At 35.1% G+C, this 22,915-nt stretch overlaps 1 protein-coding gene across 3 annotated transcripts in view; it reads right to left on the reverse strand.

Moving 5' to 3' along the window:
* The window catches only part of LOC105261512 (myotrophin), a 100,895-nt gene that overhangs the window by 68,106 nt on the left and 9,874 nt on the right, over positions 1-22,915 (reverse strand). The gene's annotated exons all lie outside the window — the stretch shown is intronic.

Here is a 22,915-nt window from a genome sequence, read left to right on the forward strand (position 1 = left end):
CTCATTTGTTCCATAGTTAGTATGTGACGTACTCTGTTGTTGTTGTTGTAGTAGCAGCTCATACATCTGTGTTCGTTCGGTTTCCATTTTCTGACTCAGTTCAATCAGGTTCTGCCTCTAAGTCCAGTCTCAAAAAGGATGCAACCTGTATGGGTTGTGTCCATAACGAGACTGGAGTTAGGTGAGTAGGCTTGGCTGGGCAGCGAAATAAGTGCAGCGTGTCATGTGGGCCTGTGCCACATGCTGGGCAGATGTTCTGCACGTCGTCGTTGATCCGGGCCCAGTAGGAATTTAGGCGGCTGCACCATCCGGATCGTAATTGAGCCAAGACTACTCGGGTTTGTCGGGGCAGCTCTCGTTCTTCAGCTGCGACGGGAGGGGGATGGTCTCCTAGCACAGTATTCACTCTATATCCTTCAATGGCTTCTGAGACCGCATTAGAGTGAATACTATTCAGTCCTGCTTGATAGGCCTGTTGATCTAGAGGCTCTCTCTTATACCTCTGTACCTCTCTCTCTAGATCATGAAGGTCTTTCCTAACGTGCCTGGGCGGAGGTTGCCTATCCACAAGATGGTGATTTGGATGGCTTTGTCTATAACACCCAAGCAGGTATTGCATTGACAGCATTTTGTTATGCTGTCGCACCGGTAAGACCTTCGCCTCCTCATGTAGGTGATCGACAGGTGTCATGAGAAGGCACCCTGTTGCGGTTCTAAGGGCGGCATTCTGGCAGGACTGAACATTTTTCCACTGCGTAGCACTGACGTTAGCGGACCACACTGGAGCCGCATAGTTTACCACAGACCGGCCTATCGCGTTGTAAGAGGTCAACAAGGTTTCCTTATCAGCTCCCCAAGTACTGCCGGCCAGAGACTTGAGGACCTTGTTCCTACTTCTAATCTTGTCGCAGATAGCTGTGGTATGCGCGGACGACTTAAAGAGGCTATCGAATGTGACCCCTAATACCTTGGGGGTAGTTGGTGGTCGGAATAATAGCACCATCGACCTGCACATACAAGGATAGCCTCATCTCCGCAGTCCATGTGGTGAAAAGTGTGGCCGTCGACTTAGTGGCGGATATCTTCATATTCCTCGCAGTGAAAAAGGCGGTAAGATCAACAAGGTAAGCGTTCAACCGATCGCAAATGTCATCAATAATGGGTCCGGACGCCACGAGCGTACAATCATCTGCGTACGTTATAATCTCTATGCCGTCTGGAGGGCGTGGAATTTCAGAAAGGTAGAGGTTAAACAGTTCCGGAGATATCACCCCACCTTGGGGAACTCCCTGTTTAACTCTACGGATGCTCGACTTCTTGTTTCTGAATTCCACGTACGACTGGCGTCCACACATGTAGTTTACTATCCAACGTTTCAAACTTGGCCGGAGGGTGGTGCGTTCAATGTCCTCGAACAGTGTGGCATGATTGACTGTATCAAAGGCTTTTGATAAATCAAGTGCCACCATAACTGTTCTATCGCACGGCCTGTTCTGGTTGAAACCTCTACTGACATGTGTGGAAATGGCATGTAAAGCTGTTGTTGTGCTATGCAATTTTCGGAATCCGTGTTGATGATCGGCTACTGGGAAACACTCTCTTATGCTGGGGAGGAGTAAAGCCTCAAGCGTCTTTGCTACTGGTGACAAAAGTGATATCGGCCTGTATGAATCAATTTTGCTGGCATCCTTGCCTGGCTTCAGTAGCGGGACCACCCTGCCCATTTTCCAGGCATCGGGAACTACTAGGGTGGCTAACGACAGATTGAGAAGCTTTGTCAGATACTCAACTCCTGGTTCATCCAGTTGCTTCAACATCACCATTGAGATTCCGTCAGGACCAAGCGCTTTTGATGACCTGTGCAACATCTGCCAACGTAAATTGTGGTGGTACCTCCTCGGCTGGAAGGGATCGTACACGGCGTAGTATCCTTCTCTTCGCCCTGTCACTCTCGGGTTCTCTACAAACTGCCGGTTAAAATAACACGCGCACCTCTTCGGATCTGTCACTTCTACGCCGTTAAATGAGACAGATGTCCGATCGTCCTTTTTTCCAGGGTTCGAAAGCGACTTAACCGTTGCCCACAATTTACTCGTTCCGGTACCGATGTTGCAATGCTTCAGATGTTCTAACCACTTTTTCCGCTTATGCTCACCTACTAACCTGTTTACCTCCAGAGTAAGTTCCCTGACTCTGGGGTTATTAGGGTTAGTACGGCGAAGCTCATCTCGCTCGTTTGCTAATCCCGCTGCCTCTGCTGGGAAATTTGGTCTTATTTCAGGTATTCGACCAGCAGGTATATAGCGAGCGGCTGCAGCTTTGATGATGTCCCGGAAACACCTATCTGCTACCTGAACATCAGATGGGTTGGGCAGTTCTCTGAAGCGGCGATTGGTATACTCTCTGAATTCTTGCCAATTAGCTTTCCCGTGGTTAAGGAAAGTGCGGCGTTCAGAGTCGATGAAGTCGGGTGGTCTATTGATGGCGATAATAATGGGGAGGTGGTCTGAGCCTAGAGAAATGACTGATTGCCAAGTTACGTCACTCGTCAGACCTGGGGACACGATGGATATGTCCGGAGAACTGTGGCAGTCTCCCCTTATTCTGGTGGGCGCGTCCTCATTCACTGTGCAAAACGTGGAGCTATCGATTTGCTCAGCCAGCGCCATGCCTCTCTGGTCATTACCTAGGACGGAATGCCATAATTCATGATGGGCATTGAAATCCTCTAGCACCAGACGGTTATTGCCTACCAGTAGTGAACTTATATTAAGCATATAACGTGGGGCACAGCTATTTAACGACGGAATGTACAAGTTGAGCACCTCTACCTCGGCGGTTCCACACTTGACCGCTACCCCCATACATTCCATGTACGGGTCACTAGAGTCAAGCTCAGGCGAGATAGGTCTGTACTGGACAGAGTGGTGCAATAGGAACGCTAATCCTCCACCTCCATCTCTAGAGCGATCCTTCCTCAGTACGTTGTATCCATCACAACTTTGAAGCCTGCAGGTGGTACTCAGCTTCGTCTCCTGGATCGCTGCGACCTTGATGTTCTTCCGACTCATAAAGCTTACAATTTCGTTGATCTTACCTCTGAGACCATCACAATTAAATTGGAGAAATGATGCATTATCCGGAACCTGAACAGCAATGTGTGGCGTCAACTGCTGCGTAGATTGCTGTTGAGGAGATTGCGGGGGAGTCTCATATTGCGACGACGATGAGGACGCCGAAGATGAAGACTCACTGGGGTCTACATTGACGCAGCAGAAAGCAATGTAGTCCCTATCGCTATACTCCTGTATCCGGTTTAGGCCGGAACAATTCCGGAAATGCACCCACTCCATGCATCCGTTGCATCTCACCGAAACCGATCTGTGGTGGATGCGATTACGACAAACGGAGCAGAACCATGGTCCGGGGTTGGTCTCGATCCCGGCTCGGACCAAGAGAATACGGAGCAATCATTCCGGGTAATGTTGCTCCCACATCAGAATAATGGACGAACACGAACATGTATTTGCTGGGTTGGCGGCCCCTGGTCGGAGAAATGTGCCTCCGAGTCAATCCGGTACATAGAACCGGCCGCCGTGGGATTGATACTCTTGACTCTCCCCGTAACCCTAGGTATCTTCTTGGGGTCAGAGGAACTGGCCACACATGCCTCTTTAAATGTATATGTATAGAATTTAAAAAAAAATAGTAACACATAAGTTGAGAACTGCTTGGCCGATTTGACTCAAATTTTCTTTTGGTTATTTGTAATTATAGTGGAAACGTTTTCATGAATGAACATTTTGAGAAAAGCCTCTATAAAAATTGCAAAAGTGAAAAACTTGAATTTTCTATTTTGATAAGGAGCTTTGTAAAGAATTGTTTCATAATGCCTTTTAGAATTGAAAATTCTTATTGAAAAAAAAATTGAGAAATTTCGCATATATTCATATAATTTTGATTAAAAAATACTTCTCAAAGCAACAAAACATTTAAAATCTCAACGTACTTTAAATTGGGGCTATGCATAATGGGGAACAATAGTAAATTAAATAGTAAACATGTATTGCCGGTATTGATTTCACAATACTGAAATCTTTAAATGCCAAAATACAGTTAATTCGGTAGAAATTATAACAAAAACATACAAAAGGACGAATGTTTAGCGGTGTTATTATACCAAAAGGAAACGTATATATTCTAACTTCCTAGGAATATTGTATAAATGCTCAAAGATTAACCTAAATATTTCGCCTTTATTGCGATTTTAACGAACGGCCACATACACAGACGGATATAGATTAATTGACATAGGATTTTGCACAAACATGGTCTTCTAAAAGTTACGAATTCAAACATATTTTTGATTTGGAAAATATTGCTAAGACCTTTATAATACTGACAATTGAGGTTTGAAAATGTAATTAAATACGATGATATAAGGAATATAAAGAGGTACTGATGAATAGGAAATAAATCATAAAGTAGACTTTTCATAATTTTTTAAACAAATGTTTTATAACCTTAAAATGTTTTGAGACCTTTAAAATACCTCAAATCGGCAGGTTATATGGCAAATCAGTAATAAAGGACTAGACTTAAGTGTTCTGAAATCATAAAATGCCACATTGGAGCACATCTAGTCCACGAATATTAGGAGATAATATTATATGAGGGTAGATATAGCCCTCATTATGATAACAAATATATACCTTTTATAACATCAATAATCCTAAGAATAATATCCGCTAAGTCTGAAAGACGCATTTTACATTTGGTGAGTTCTATCGTAATTGAAAATAGAGAACGGAGAGGCTCACGGACATAATTTAATCGACAAGGATTTGTACTCTTTAACATACTTTATAAGGTACATAACTTTCATAAACCGATGACACCTTATTTATGATAGTTAAATTCAATTTAGAAATTATTATCGATTCTGACGACGAAAACTCCAACAAATTGAAAACATATATACATGCGTATATGCAACATGTCCTTCATTCACTATAAATTTGATTGTGCACCTACATGATCCATTTTCAATATGATATATATATATAGGAACAACTCTAGTTTAGTAAAACGATTTTTTCGAAATTTTTTCCAGAGGTAGGTATTTTTACCCTGATTCCGGGAAACTATTTTTTTCTTGGGGGACGGACCCGGGACCCCAGAAAACCCGAAAATCCGGGTTTAAGACCCGGCCTGGACCCGGACCCAATTACCCGATATAGACAATATAGTTGAAAAGCTTATAAAAATACCTATCCAACAAGTGATCACATGTCGGGGTAAATGGTTCGGAAGTAATAGTAAAATTATCGATTTTTTAGACCCATACTTCTTTAAATCTATATGTAAAAAATTTAAATAAGTATAGTAAAACATCAGTAGAGAACGGCTGGACCGATTTGACTCAATTTTTCTCTTGATTATTCGTAATTAATGTAAACATTTTCATGAAAAAAAAAAAAAATGAGGAAAGTATCCGGAAAAATCGCGGAACTGAAAAAATTTACTGTTCTATTTTGATATGGAATTTTTTTTAGAATTGTTTCAGAATGCCTTCTGGAATTTAAAATTCTTATTAAAAAAAACAACCGAAAAATTGAGAAATTTGGCATATTTTCTATAGATGCTGTTATATGGTTGTCATACCAAAATTTTCAATTTTGATTAAGAAATACTTCTCAAAGCACCAAACATTTAAAATCTCAACGTTCTTTTAAATTGAGGCTATGCCTAATTGGGAACCAATAGTAAACAGTTATTACCGGTATTGATTTCACAATACCGAAAAGTTTAAATGTCAAATTACAGTTCATTTGGTAGAAATTGTAAGAAAAACATGCAAAAGGACGAATTTTGTGGTATTATTAAAGTTCAAAGATTAATTGGCATAGAATAATACACTGGTAAAAATAAATAACTTACAACATGGTATTCTAAAAGTTACGAATTCAAAACTTTTGATTTGGAAAATATTGCTAAACCCTTTATAACACTGATAATTGAGGTTTGAAAAATTTAGGTTTGAAAAGTTTATTGAGGAATAGAATTTTGGAATTTTGTTATAATTTTTTTACAAATGATTCATAAGCTCGAAAATGCTTTTGAGATCTTTAAAATACCTCAAATCGGCCAAATTAGAGCACATTTGGTCGACGAATATTAGGAGATAATATAATAGGGCAAATATATACCTTTTGTAACATCAATCGTCCTAAGAATAATATTAAAGCCTATGCAAAGGCTGAAAGACGCATATTAAATTTGGTGACCTCTGTTGTAATTGTAAATGGTGAACGGAGAGGCTCACGGACATAATTTAATCGACAAAGATTTCTACTCCTAAGCATACTTTATGGAGTCCCTAACTTTTATGTTATTTAGGTTTTTAACTGTCAAATTAAAACCTCTGAAAATGGGATCAGGTTTTTAAAAAGGTTTTTAAAAACACTATAAGTCGCCCGGTACGTGATCCTGTATTGACATTTATGCGATGCGTATTTATTTCTATTTAGTCGAATCATCATTTTTACTAAATATTATGTCACTTATTTTAGCCAGATCTGTGAATTATTATGCTTTAAAAACTATGCATTAAACCAAAAACTACGGGCCGGCAACGCGGACTGTTGACTTTCCATCCAACCCTAAGTATTTATTTGGGGCAGAGGAACTGACCACGACTACTTTTTAATCTATATATATAAAAATCAATTGTTGCCCGTTGGTACTCGAATCAGCTAAGAACGGCTGGACGGACTTGAATATTTTTTTTAAATTGTTCGTCCTACCCCGAGTTTGGTTTTTATGCAAAGAAAAAGTGACCACGCCTACTTTTACAATCATTTTTTCGATTTACCTAAAATCCTAATATTTGCCAAAATAATGAAGATATTTGTTCCATAGTTAGTATATGACGTACTCTCGACTCTCTCCCTAACCCTAGGTATCTGCTTGGGGTCAGGGGAACTGCCCACACATACCTATTTAAATGTATATTTATAGAATTAAAAAAAATTGTAACAGATAAGTTGAAAACTGCTTGGCCGATTTGACTCAAATTTTCTTTTGGTTATTTGTAGTTATAATGGAAACGTTTTCATTAATGAAAATTTTGAGAAAAGCCTCTAGAAAAATTGCAAAAGTGAAGAACTTGAATTTTCTATTTTGATAAGGAGTTTTGTATAGAATTGTTTCAGAATGCCTTTTAGAATTGAAAATTCTTTTTAAAAAAAAAAACAAAATCGAGAAATTTTGCATATATTTATTTAGTTTTGATTAAAAAATACTTCTCAAAGCCTCAAAACATTTAAAATCTCAACGTACTTTAAAATTGGGGCTATGCATAATGGGGAACAATAGTAAATTAAATAGTAAACAGTTATTGTCGGTATTGATTTCACAATACTGAAAACTTTAAATGCCAAAATACAGTTAATTCGGTAGAAATTATAACAAAAACGTACAAAGGACGAATGTTTAGCGGTATTACTATACCTAAAGCAAACGTATATATTCTAACTTTCTAGGATTATTGTATAAATGTTCAAAGATTAACCTAAATATTTCGCCTTTATTGCGATTTTAACGAACAGCCACATACACAGACGGATATAGATTAAATGACATAGGATTTTGCACAAACATGGTCTTCTAAAAGTTACGAATTCAAACATATTTTTGATTTGGAAAATATTGCTAAGACCTTTATAATACTGACAATTGAGGTTTGAAAATTTTATTAAATACGATGATATAAGGAATATAAAGGGGTACTCATGAATAGGAAATAAATAATAAAGTAGACTTTTCATAATTTTTAACAAATGTTTTATAACCTCTAAAATGTTTTGAGACCTTCAAAATACCTCAAATCGGCAGGTTATATGGCAAATCAGTATTAAAGGACTAGACTTAAGTGTACTGAAATCATAAAATGCCACATTGGAGCACATTTAGTCCACGAATATTAGGAGATAATATTATATGAGGGTAGATATAGCCCTCATTATGATAACAAATATATACCTTTTGTGACATCAATAATCCTAAGAATAATATCCGCTAAGTCTGAAAGACGCATTTTACATTTGGTGAGCTCTATCGTAATTGAAAATAGAGTACGGAGAAGCTCACGGACATAATTTAATCGGCAAAGATTTGTACTCTTTAACATACCTAATAGGGTACATAACTGTCATAAACCGATGACACATTATTTATGATAGTTAAATTCAATTTAGAAATTATTATCGATTCTGACGACGAAAACTCCAACAAATTGAAAACATATATACATGCGTATCTGCAACATGTCCTTCATTCACCATAAATTTGATTGTGCACTCTAAAAAATAAGTAGAAACGAATACAACAATAAACCACAAAACAAGGAAAACAGCAATAACCTTGAACACCGCCAAATTTGTAGATCGACTATTGTTGCAAGCCAAGATTGTTTATCAATGTTTAGGCTTTTTAAAGAGAAAAGATTTATTTAAATATTTCGCCTTTATTGCGATTGCAACGAACGGCCGCATACACAGACGGATATAGATTAATTGGCATAGGATATTACACTGGTAAAAAATAAATAACTTACAACATGGTATTCTAAAAGTTACGAATTCAAAACTTTTGATTTGGAAAATATTGGTAAACCCTTTATAACACTGATAATTGAGGTTTGAAAATTTTATTAAACACGATGATATAACGAGTATTAAGGTTTATTGGGGAATAGAATTTTGGAATTTTGTTATAATTTTTTTACAAATGATTCATAAGCCATTTACAACTTATATTAGGTTCTTAAAAATATGCATTACACGCTAATACTATGGGCCAACAATAATGTATAAATAAATATTAAGAAGCATTGACCCACGACGCGGGAGATACCGTAATATGGGGGCTGTACCAAACCGTGAACCTAATGATCCATTTTCAATATGATATATATATATATATATATATATATATATATATATATATATATATATAGTAAAAACTCCTCGATTTTTTCGAAAATTTTTCCAGAGGTAGATTCCGGAAACCAATTTTTTTCTTGGGGGACGGACCCGGGACCCCAGATTTTTGACCCGAAAATCCGGGTTTAAGACCCGGCCTGGACCCGGACCCAATTACCCGATATAGACAATTTAAGTTTAAGTTATAGTAAAATTATCCATTTTTTGGACCCATACTTCTTTAAATCTATTTGTAAAAAATTTAAATAAGTATAGTAAAACATCAGAAGAGAACGGCTGGACCGATTTGACTCAATTTTCCTCTTGATTATTTGTAATTAATGGAAAATGGAAAAATTGAGAAAAGTATCCGGAAAAGTCGCGGAACTGAAAAAAATTTACTGTTCTATTTTGATATGGAATTTTTTTTTAGAATTGTTTCAGAATGCCTTTTGGAATTGAAAATTCTTATTCTTATCAACAGTTATTACCGGTATTGATTTCACAATACCAAAAAGTTTAAATGTCAAATTACAGTTCATTTGGTAGAAATTGTAAGAAAAACTTGCAAAAGAACGAATTTTTAGTGGTAATATTAAAGTTCAAAGATTAATTTAAATATTTCGCCTTTATTGCGATTGCAACGAACGGCCTCATACACAGACGGATATAGATTAATTGGCATAGGATATTGCACTGGTAAAAAATAAATAACTTACAACATGGTATTCTAAAAGTTACGAATTCAAAACTTTCGATTTGGAAAATATTGGTAAACCCTTTATAACACTGATAATTGAGGTTTGAAAATTTTATTAAACACGATGATATAACGAGTATAAAGGTTTATTGGGGAATAGAATTTTGGAATTTTGTTATAATTTTTTTACAAATGATTCATAAGCTCGAAAATGCTTTTGAGATCTTTAAAATACCTCAAATCGGCCAAATTAGAGCACATTTGGTCGACGAATATTAGGAGATAATATTATATGGGGAAATATATACCTTTTGTAGCATCAATCGTCCTAAGAATAATATTAAAGCCTATTTAAAGGTTGAAAGACGCATATTAAATTTGGTGACCTCTGTTGTAATTGTAAATGGTGAACGGAGAGGCTCACGGACATAATTTAATCGACAAAGATTTCTACTCCTAAGCATACTTTATGGAGTCCCTAACTTTTATGTTATTTAGGTTTTTAACTGTCAAATTAAAACCTCTGAAAATGGGATCAGGTTTTTAAAAAGGTTTTTAAAAACACTATAAGTCGCCCGGTACGTGATCCTGTATTGACATTTATGCGATGCGTATTTATTTCTATTTAGTCGAATCATCATTTTTACTAAATATTATGTCACTTATTTTAGCCAGATCTGTGAATTATTATGCTTTAAAAACTATGCATTAAACCAAAAACTACGGGCCGGCAACGCGGACTGTTGACTTTCCATCCAACCCTAAGTATTTGTTTGGGGCAGAGGAACTGACCACGACTACTTTTTAATCTATATGTATAAAAATCAATTGTTGCCCGTTGGTACTCGAATCAGCTAAGAACGGCTGGACGGATTTGAATATTTTTTTTTAATTGTTCGTCCTACCCCGAGTTTGGTTTTTATGCAAAGAAAAAGTGACCACGCCTACTTTTACAATCATTTTTTCGATTTACCTAAAATCCTAATATTTGCCAAAATAATGAAGATATTTGTTCCATAGTTATGACGTACTCTCGACTCTCTCCCTAACCCTAGGTATCTGCTTGGGGTCAGGGGAACTGGCCACACATACCTATTTAAATGTATATTTATAGAATTAAAAACAATTGTAACAGATAAGTTGAAAACTGCTTGGCCGATTTGACTCAAATTTTCTTTTGGTTATTTGTAGTTATAGTGGAAACGTTTTCATTAATGAAAATTTTGAGAAAAGCCTCTAGAAAAATTGCAAAAGTGAAAAACTTGAATTTTCTATTTTGATAAGGAGTTTTGTATAGAATTGTTTCAGAATGCCTTTTAGAATTGAAAATTCTCTTTGAAAAAAAAAAAAAAATCGAGAAATTTTGCATATATTTATTTAGTTTTGATTAAAAAATACTTCTCAAAGCCTCAAAACATTTAAAATCTCAACGTACTTTAAAATTGGGGCTATGCATAATGGGGAACAATAGTAAATTAAATAGTAAACAGTTATTGTCGGTATTGATTTCACAATACTGAAAACTTTAAATGCCAAAATACAGTTAATTCGGTAGAAATTATAACAAAAACGTACAAAGGACGAATGTTTAGCGGTATTACTATACCTAAAGCAAACGTATATATTCTAACTTTCTAGGAGTATTGTATAAATGTTCAAAGATTAACCTAAATATTTCTTATTTTTATTATTAGTACAATTAGTACAGAAACCTAGCCAACAGGGCCATGGACGGTTCAAAAAACTTCTATACATGACTACTCTAAATTAATTATAATATCCTTAATCCTAAAAGAATTACTTAAAATTAAACACTAAAACAAATTAACAAAAAATGAATAAAATTAACAATTGATTGATGGTTCCAAGAACTCCTATACATGACTACTCAAAACTATTCATAACATCCTTAATCTTAAAAATAACATTAAAAAAATAACAAAAAAAAAAAAAAAAGATTAGCAAAAATCACAATTCATTGAAGATTTAGATAAATCAACTATGCAAGGAAAAAAACAAATTAACACAAGAAAACTATATATTTTAAACAATATTGAAATGAGCATATAATTTACGCCTATGACATTTTAGGGAAGAATTGAGTGTCTTAAGATTAGGTGGCAGATTGTTGAAAATGCGAGCAATTCTTACATAGAAGGATTTTTCCAACAGAGGAGTCAAGCGTGGTGTAACAATTTGCAGGTTCCTTACAGATCTCGAAAACTTAAAAAGGTCCAAAAGAGTAGAAGATGTCCTCAATTTAAAATGTTTGTAGAAGAACAACATTGACCTTAAATTCACAAAACACTCAAACGAACAACCAAGAAACTCTTTCACAGAAGGAGATATATGATCACGACGTTTGACACAAAAAACATATCGCATTACCCTATGAAACAATAGTTTTAACTTACGAAAAACAAAACCGTAGCTACCCCCAAAAATCTCAATACAATATAAAAAGTGAGGCATTATTAATGCATGTACCGACTGAATTCTAATCTTCTTAGGCAAAACTATGTCCAAGCAGTACAACTTTTTTAAAATAAAGTTAACTTTGGACACTAAAGAATTCACATGCACATCAAACACCAAACCAGAATCAAGAAACAAACCAAGACATTTCATCGAGCTTACAACATTTATAGGCGTCCTATAAATGGAAACTCTAATTGAATCCTCTTGCAAGTTCCCAAAAAACATAACTTTAGATTTTTGAGTATTTATTGAGAGACCGTTACAGGACAACCAAGTTACCAACATATTAATATTAAAATCAATTGACGACTGCAACACATCCATAAACACAAACACAACACACAACACATCCACCTCACAAAAACAAAAGGACCAACAAAGGGAAAAACAAGTTTAAGAAATTTAAGTTTAAAGCCATCGTAACCTACTGCTTTTGACTTAATTTTATTAAAGGCACTAATAACTTCATCATAACTAATGGCACGAAACGAAAAACCATCATAAGCACCTACAGGGACACAAGAAATATCACAGACATCCATAGATTGATTGGAGACAAAACAAGAATTCAACATCTCAACATCCACATTTTCAACTTCACATTCCTCATCACTCAAACCATTCTTATTTAATATCGACCACACTTCCTTTGTGGTTTTATTCATAAACAATTCCTTGTGAGCAATATACTTCAACCTCCTTATGACTTTCTTAGCACGGTTCCGACAACGACAAAAATTCCTCCAATTATCTAAAGTCCTATTTTGAAGATACGCCTTATATGCAGAATCCCTAAGGGAAACATGATAACGGATGTCAGAAGATTTAAACCAATCATTATTATTATTCTTATAAAATCTTCTTCTTATCGGAACAACTGTATGCAAACATTGAAGACCACAATTTAGTATATTTACCTGTGAATCAACATCTGTCACTGTAAACACTTCTTCAAAGTTGCATAAATCCAAAGCATCCGAAATCGCTACTGGGTCAACAGAACTGTAGTCCGCATATTCATAAAACAGACGACTACGACAATTAGGAATATTGAGAGACAAAAATATAAACGAATGGTCAGAAATGCCAGGACAAGAGAATTGATTTGAACATGCTAACAAACTCAAATTTGACACAAAAAAATAATCCAACAAAGAAGTAGAATTGTGCGCAACATCGACATGTGTTGGCATTGAATTATGAACAACAGATAAATTCAAACGACTACAAACATCACGCACCAATACACTTCGGTTCAAATCAAACATGTTATTGTTAAAGTCCCCCATAATGATGACATTGGAATACTTTACCACAAGGTCAGAAATTTCATCTTCCAAAGCCAATATATTACCATGAGGCAAATAAACAACCCCAATTAAGAAAACAATATTATTAACAATAACCTCACAAACACCATAAGAATTACCTCTACACACAAGTTTATGACTCATATCCTGTGCAACATACAAAACAACACCACCTCCTCTGCTACCAGGTCTATCACTTCTGTAAGAAATGTAATCTGGTATTCTTATGGCTTCGTTCGAAATTGTAGGTTTTAACCAAGATTCTGTCACGCCAAAAATATTAAGACCTTTCCCCTCTAAAATATTTCTCAATTCATGGATTTTAAATGAATTTTTACTTAAGTTAAAACATGTCCAACATTAAAATTTTCCCTAAAATTGCATAGCTGATTTAACAAAAAACTATTGTCGCTAAAAACTTCGCCTAAATTGGTTGAAAAACTCATAACGACAATGTAGCGCAAACGATCAAAAAAAATGTAAAAGATAACAAAAAATAACAAATACCAAGAAAATATAAAAATCAAATAAATAATGTTACATACATTACAGTACATTAAACTACTCAACAAGCACCATTTTCGCCTTTATTGCGATTTTAACGAACAGCCACATACACAGACGGATATAGATTAAATGACATAGGATTTTGCACAAACATGGTCTTCTAAAAGTTACGAATTCAAACATATTTTTGATTTGGAAAATATTGCTAAGACCTTTATAATACTGACAATTGAGGTTTGAAAATTTTATTAAATACGATGATATAAGGAATATAAAGGGGTACTCATGAATAGGAAATAAATAATAAAGTAGACTTTTCATAATTTTTAACAAATGTTTTATAACCTCTAAAATGTTTTGAGACCTTCAAAATACCTCAAATCGGCAGGTTATATGGCAAATCAGTATTAAAGGACTAGACTTAAGTGTACTGAAATCATAAAATGCCACATTGGAGCACATTTAGTCCACGAATATTAGGAGATAATATTATATGAGGGTAGATATAGCCCTCATTATGATAACAAATATATACCTTTTGTGACATCAATAATCCTAAGAATAATATCCGCTAAGTCTGAAAGACGCATTTTACATTTGGTGAGCTCTATCGTAATTGAAAATAGAGTACGGAGAAGCTCACGGACATAATTTAATCGGCAAAGATTTGTACTCTTTAACATACCTAATAGGGTACATAACTGTCATAAACCGATGACACATTATTTATGATAGTTAAATTCAATTTAGAAATTATTATCGATTCTGACGACGAAAACTCCAACAAATTGAAAACATATATACATGCGTATCTGCAACATGTCCTTCATTCACCATAAATTTGATTGTGCACTCTAAAAAATAAGTAGAAACGAATACAACAATAAACCACAAAACAAGGAAAACAGCAATAACCTTGAACACCGCCAAATTTGTAGATCGACTATTGTTGCAAGCCAAGATTGTTTATCAATGTTTAGGCTTTTTAAAGAGAAAAGATTTATTTAAATATTTCGCCTTTATTGCGATTGCAACGAACGGCCGCATACACAGACGGATATAGATTAATTGGCATAGGATATTACACTGGTAAAAAAAAAAAAACTTACAACATGGTATTCTAAAAGTTACGAATTCAAAACTTTTGATATTGGTAAACCCTTTATAACACTGATAATTGAGGTTTGAAAATTTTATTAAACACGATGATATAACGAGTATTAAGGTTTATTGGGGAATAGAATTTTGGAATTTTGTTATAATTTTTTTACAAATGATTCATAAGCCATTTACAACTTATATTAGGTTCTTAAAAATATGCATTACACGCTAATACTATGGGCCAACAATAATGTATAAATAAATATTAAGAAGCATTGACCCACGACGCGGGAGATACCGTAATATGGGGGCTGTACCAAAACGTGAACCTAATGATCCATTTTCAATATGATATATATATATATATATAGTAAAAACTCCTCGATTTTTTCGAAAATTTTTCCAGAGGTAGATTCCGGAAACCAATTTTTTTCTTGGGGGACGGACCCGGGACCCCAGATTTTTGACCCGAAAATCCGGGTTTAAGACCCGGCCTGGACCCGGACCCAATTACCCGATATAGACAATTTAAGTTTAAGTTATAGTAAAATTATCCATTTTTTGGACCCATACTTCTTTAAATCTATTTGTAAAAAATTTAAATAAGTATAGTAAAACATCAGAAGAGAACGGCTGGACCGATTTGACTCAATTTTCCTCTTGATTATTTGTAATTAATGGAAAATGGAAAAATTGAGAAAAGTATCCGGAAAAGTCGCGGAACTGAAAAAAATTTACTGTTCTATTTTGATATGGAATTTTTTTTTAGAATTGTTTCAGAATGCCTTTTAGAATTGAAAATTCTTATTCTTATCAACAGTTATTACCGGTATTGATTTCACAATACCAAAAAGTTTAAATGTCAAATTACAGTTCATTTGGTAGAAATTGTAAGAAAAACTTGCAAAAGGACAAAATTTTTAGTGGTAATATTAAAGTTCAAAGATTAATTTAAATATTTCGCCTTTATTGCGATTGCAACGAACGGCCTCATACACAGACGGATATAGATTAATTGGCATAGGATATTGCACTGGTAAAAAATAAATAACTTACAACATGGTATTCTAAAAGTTACGAATTCAAAACTTTCGATTTGGAAAATATTGGTAAACCCTTTATAACACTGATAATTGAGGTTTGAAAATTTTATTAAACACGATGATATAACGAGTATAAAGGTTTATTGGGGAATAGAATTTTGGAATTTTGTTATAATTTTTTTACAAATGATTCATAAGCTCGAAAATGCTTTTGAGATCTTTAAAATACCTCAAATCGGCCAAATTAGAGCACATTTGGTCGACGAATATTAGGAGATAATATTATATGGGGAAATATATACCTTTTGTAGCATCAATCGTCCTAAGAATAATATTAAAGCCTATTTAAAGGTTGAAAGACGCATACTAAACTTGGTGACATCTGTTGTAATTGCATAATTTAATCGACAAAGATTTCTACTCCTTAGCATACTTTATGGAGTCCCTAACTTTTATGTTATTTAGGTTTTTAACTGTCAAATTAAAACCTCTGAAAATGGGACCAGGTTTTTAAAAAGGTTTTTAAAAACACTATAAGTCGCCCGGTACATGATCCTGTATTGACATTTATGCGATACGTATTCATTTCTATTTAGTCGAATCATCATTTTTAATAAAAAGTATGTCACTTATTTAAGCCAGATCTGTGAATTATTATGCTTTAAAAACTATGCATTAAACCAAAAACTACGGGCCGGCAACGCGGACTGTTGACTTTCCATCCAACCCTAAGTATTTGTTTGGGGCAGAGGAACTGACCACGACTACTTTTTAATCTATATATATAAAAATCAATTGTTGTCCGTTGGTAATCGAATCAGCTAAGAACGGCTGGACCGATTTGAATTTTTTTTAAATGTTCGTCCTACCCCGAGTTTAGTTTTTATGCAAAGAAAAAGTGACCACGCCTACTTTTACGCTCATTTTTTCGATTTACCTAAAATCCTAATATTTGTCAAAATAATGAAGATATTTGTTCCATAGTTAGTGTTTAACTCAGGGGAGTGGAGGAATGGCAGACAGCGGCAACAACAACGAGAACTCTCCAGAGTTATTATGTGATGGTGAGAGGTGCGGGAGATACGCGCGTGTGGTGATGGTGAAAAGAAATAGCAAAGAAATGAAACACAAGAGATTATTAGTAATAATTCTACATAGATTTCATCTTTATTGTGTATTTCTCTTTTCTAATACAACAAAAATACCTTTGTAATTTGGGGTGGTATCAGAGGCCTGGTTAGTATAACCGTGAACGAGGTGTTAGAGCGCGAGAAGTGTACACTTCAACTACTAAACGACAAGTGAACGCAGAGGTTCTTGCAATCGCAGAGGATCGCAGTGATCGCCGAGGATCATTGTCGATTACTACTACTACATTTACAATTATTTCCAATGAGAGCAGAGTCTCGTATGTATCAAAGTGAGCTAACCAACAACAACCACCGCCCGGTGGCATCTGCGCTCTACGGTCTCCGCCGAGGAAAGTTTGCCGAGGAGATGCCCGTTGTGTCAATCAGCATCCGTGATTGACTGGACTCGGGAAGTTGAAGGCCAACATAAACATTGCCGCCCACCTTGATACATTTCAATGTATTAACAAATACATGTCTATAGCAGTCATATTTCAACAATTGAATTTTATCTATAATAGAGAATAGGAAAGAACGTAAATTCAGATTCCTAGTGAGCGATAGTGCTTTTCAGATTTCCAAATTATAATCATAGCGATTTGATTTATACATAGGCGAAATACCGATAGATTCAATTAACATTTTCAATATTTAGCGCCAGTGATTAATTCAACGATTTTCAATTCTAAGGTACGATTGGTTGATTTAAATTTTTGGTGCGAGACTAGGTGACTGTAGTGAGAGGAACTGAAACTGTTAGAATATACCCGAAAATAGACTTTTGGGCTAGCAACGAATCTATAACGATTTTAAGTGGTCCAGCTTCTAGAATCCGAGGATACAGATCAGCGCCAAGTAGCTAGTATATTAGGCTGTTGTCAAAAGAATCTGCTAAGTCTAAATTAGAAATCCGAGTTTCCCTTTGACCTTACGTAAAACAATTGCCGATATTTCAACAACTCTCGACGTGTCTTTGGGAGACGATAACTTTAGAGAACAAACCTCTCTTTGTGTAGCAGATTTAGATTTACTATTCTCAGTGTGAGTTGAAATGCCAAGTGCATTCTTAAGTCTTTTTGTTACTACTGAAACTTTAGAGGAGGGGTCAATAATTGCACGAGCAGTATATGATTTATTATTATGGACAATGTTGACAACAACTGCTCCTAAAAGCACATTCTTATCTGTAACGGTATTAGGAGACATTGAATCTAAAGATCTATTCTTTGCAAATGGTGGGTGCGGTTCAGAGGGCTTGGAGCCTCGACTTTTGACTTGGGTAAAAGCCGGAGGGGATTTCAAAGATGGCGCTTTGACAACTTTACTAATTACCGGTCGATGGAGAAGGCTGTGATGTCTTTGTTTGCACGAATTGCAACAATATTTGCTATTACAGTTTTTAACGACATGGCCGGTACATAGGCATTTAATGCAAAGATTATTCCCCTTTACAATGGAGAATTTTTCCACAAACGAAAGTTTTACAAAACGAGGGCAGAGTCGCAGTACATAGCTCTGATTACGACAAAGAGGACAAGAGGTGCTCGGAAGTGAATTTTTAGTCCAAAAAGGAAGCGCACATTTTGACGGAGGAGTCAATAACAATCTGTTGGCGGGACGAGATATATTAAAATGTTCAGATATCAACGATTTTGGAGGTGAGACACTTTTTGGCAATAACGGCTTAGGGCCCAAGAAGTTAGGAGAAGCGTATACATTAGGCAACGACTTTTCTGTGGGCGAATTTCTACGTATACTCTGAATACATTGCAGAGTTTGTATTCTTTCTGTGAGGAAAGAATCTAAGTCATTGCAAGAAGACAAAGACGACTTGTCTTTAACACTTTGTTCCCACAGAGTTAAAGTTAGGTCTGGCAACCGCTGCAAACAAATTAATACGACAGTAGGATCCCAATGATACGTGATGACGTCAAAGACGGTCATTGCAGTTAGACAACTATTAATGCCGCGTTGAATAGTTTTCAGACCGAGAACACTTTCCTTATCCAAAGAGAGGAGATTGAACAAATTCTTTAGGTGAATGCTTTTTACGCTAAAGGAAAACTACGGCTGGTGAGCGGAAATCTCGAAACAATTTCCCTAGCTTCGCCGGTGGTCTTCTGCATAAGATGGCAGAGACGTTCAATATCTTAAATTCGCGAATTGTTGACAAAGAAGGTGGTGAAAAGATCCCGAAATGTGGGCCAAGATATAAAATCTCCAGCAAAAACTTCTATATCAAGTGGAGATAAGGTGAAATGATTATCGGCGGAAGGATTAGAACAACTATTTGTGGTGGGAGAATGAACGGGTGGAGGAGCAGACTGCACAGTAACCGATTCGAGATTGCCGAAAAACAATTGGGAAGGTGATAATGTATCAGGTATATTAGGCGTTGCCATGTTATTTACGTTAGAACCTGCAGGAGGTGAGAGCTGAGGAGCTATATCGGGAAAACAATTATCATTACTTTTAGATTTAAGGCGATGAAGATGCCTGTTTATGGTGGATAAACACCAATGATATGCGATAAATTCATTATTGTATTTATCCTCAACGACATCAATAGCATCACTCTGTGCAGTCTCGGATGTCGTGAGGTAGGTTGTACACTCAGAGTAAGTGTTTAGGACCATGTTCCATAATTCTCGAATTTCTGAAATACGAATTTCGAGATTAAAGACTGTAAGTCGGGATTTATTTATCTGTTCGAAGGATTCGACAGATTTAAGAACAAGGTTAGCAGCTCTAACAAACCGAGTTACGGATTTACCGACGTTATGAGACCAATTTATCTAGAAGTTTTTCTTATGTTATAAGACAATACAATGAGAATGCCTACAAATTTCTGCGATTCTAAAACGAGGAAGTAATTTGTGCCAATAAGTAGAGGGAATTATTAAGAAACACTACAAAATTTAATAATTTTTCCAAATTGTTATGATTAAGGTGAGGAATATTGTGCGGTATATGCAGAATGTAGGATGTATTCTTTCAAAACAAATACCCAAACCCTACGGAAACTCACAAATAGTACAACAAAACATCAATTAATTGCCCAAACAATTGAGAAATAGTCACAAAAAACGAACAGTTTAAACTAGTATGTGGTTTAAGAATATGTGCAAAGAATGCCAAATGTAGGGTGAATTTGTCCAAAAATTCCAAAAAACCCTACTGCCAATTATTAATGTTTCAAAATTTATTTATTTATTTATTTATTTTCAATTAGTACAGAAACCTAGCCAACAGGGCCATGGACGGTTCAAAAAACTTCTATACATGACTACTCTAAAATTATTATAATATCCTTAATCCTAAAAGAATTACTTAAAATTAAACACTAAAACAAATTAACAAAAAATGAATAAAATTAACAATTAATTGATGGTTCCAAGAACTCCTATACATGACTACTCAAAACTATTCATAACATCCTTAATCTTAAAAATAACATTAAAAAATAACAAAAAAAAAAAATAGCAGAAATCACAATTCATTGAAGATTTAGATAAATCAACTATGCAAGGAAAAAAACAAATTAACACAAGAAAACTATATATTTTAAACAATATTGAAATGAGCATATAATTTACGCCTATAACATTTTAGGGAAGAATTGAATGTCTTAAGATTAGGTGGCAGATTGTTGAAAATGCGAGCAATTCTTACATAGAAGGATTTTTCCAACAGAGGAGTCAAGCGTGGTATAACAATTTGCAGGTTCCTTACAGATCTCGAAAACTTAAAAAGGTCCAAAAGAATAGAAGATGTCCTCAATTTAAAATGTTTGTAGAAGAACAACATTGACCTTAAATTCACAAAACACTCAAACGAACAACCAAGAAACTCTTTCACAGAAGGAGATATATGATCACGACGTTTGACACAAAAAACATATCGCATTACTCTATGAAACAATAGTTTTAACTTACGAAAAACAAAACCGTAGCTACCCCCAAAAATCTCAATACAATATAAAAAGTGAGGCATTATTAATGCATGTACCAACTGAATTCTAATCTTCTTAGGCAAAACTATGTCCAAGCAGTACAACTTCTTTAAAATAAAGTTAACTTTGGACACTAAAGAATTCACATGCACATCAAACACCAAACCAGAATCAAGAAACAAACCAAGACATTTCATCGAGCTTACAACATTTATAGGCGTCCTATAAATGGAAACTCTAATTGAATCCTCTTGCAAGTTCCCAAAAAACATAACTTTAGATTTTTGAGTATTTATTGAGAGACCGTTACAGGACAACCAAGTTACCAACATATTAATATTAAAATCAATTGACGACTGCAACACATCCATAAACACATATTCTCCTTTAAACAAAATTTGAATGTCATCAGCAAATGCAAACGACATACAGTTCCTACCATTAATACAACTCAGCAAATCATTAACATGCATAACGAACAATAGAGGGCCAAGAACAGATCCCTGTGGTACACCACTACTCACTGGAAGAAGATTGGAAACAACATTTTTACCAGAGACATACTGTTTTCTCCCGAACAAGTAAGAAAACATTAACTTACAAGCCGAGGACGAAAAATTGAAGAGACGATGTAACTTACTAATTAAATTGGCATGATTAATCCTGTCAAATGCCTTCTCCAAATCAAGTGATAATAAAACACAGCAATCACTAGCACTGACAGAATTTCTTATATTGTCAGTCAATCCAACCAGAAGAGATGTTGTGCTACGATTACTTCTAAATCCATACTGACTCTGGTGTAATAGTGAATGCTCATTTATATATTCTAACATTTGATCTTTCAATACATATTCAACCATTTTAGAAAGAATTGGCATTATTGATATGGGTCTGTACTCATCAGAATCACCACTTTTATGAATAGGCACTATTTTAGCAATTTTCCAGAGCTCAGGAAACACAGACACTGTCAAAATCGTATTCACAACATGAAGCACAAAAGGACCAACAAATGGAAAAACAAGTTTAAGAAATTTAAGTTTAAAGCCATCGTAACCTACTGCTTTTGACTTAATTTTATTAAAGGCACTAATAACTTCATCATAACTAATGGCACGAAACGAAAAACCATCATAAGCACCTACAGGAACACAAGAAAATAGATTGATTGGAGACAAAACAAGAATTCAACATCTCAACATCCACATTTTCAACTTCACATTCCTCATCACTCAAACCATTCTTATTTAATATCGACCACACTTCCTTTGTGGTTTTATTCATAAACAATTCCTTGTGAGCAATATACTTCAACCTCCTTATGACTTTCTTAGCACGGTTCCGACAACGACAAAAATTCCTCCAATTATCTAAAGTCCTATTTTGAAGATACGCCTTATATGCAGAATCCCTAAGGGAAACATGATAACGGATGTCAGAAGATTTAAACCAATCACTATTATTATTCTTATAAAATCTTCTTCTTATCGGAACAACTGTATGCAAACATTGAAGACCACAATTTAGTATATTTACCTGTGAATCAACATCTGTCACTGTAAACACTTCTTCAAAGTTGCATAAATCCAAAGCATCCGAAATCGCTACTGGGTCAACAGAACTGTAGTCCGCATATTCATAAAACAGACGACTACGACAATTAGGAACATTGAGAGACAAAAATATAAACGAATGGTCAGAAATGCC

This window comes from Musca domestica, unplaced genomic scaffold, assembly GCF_030504385.1.
Source record: "Musca domestica strain aabys unplaced genomic scaffold, Musca_domestica.polishedcontigs.V.1.1 11, whole genome shotgun sequence".
Lineage (NCBI taxonomy): Eukaryota > Metazoa > Arthropoda > Insecta > Diptera > Muscidae > Musca > Musca domestica.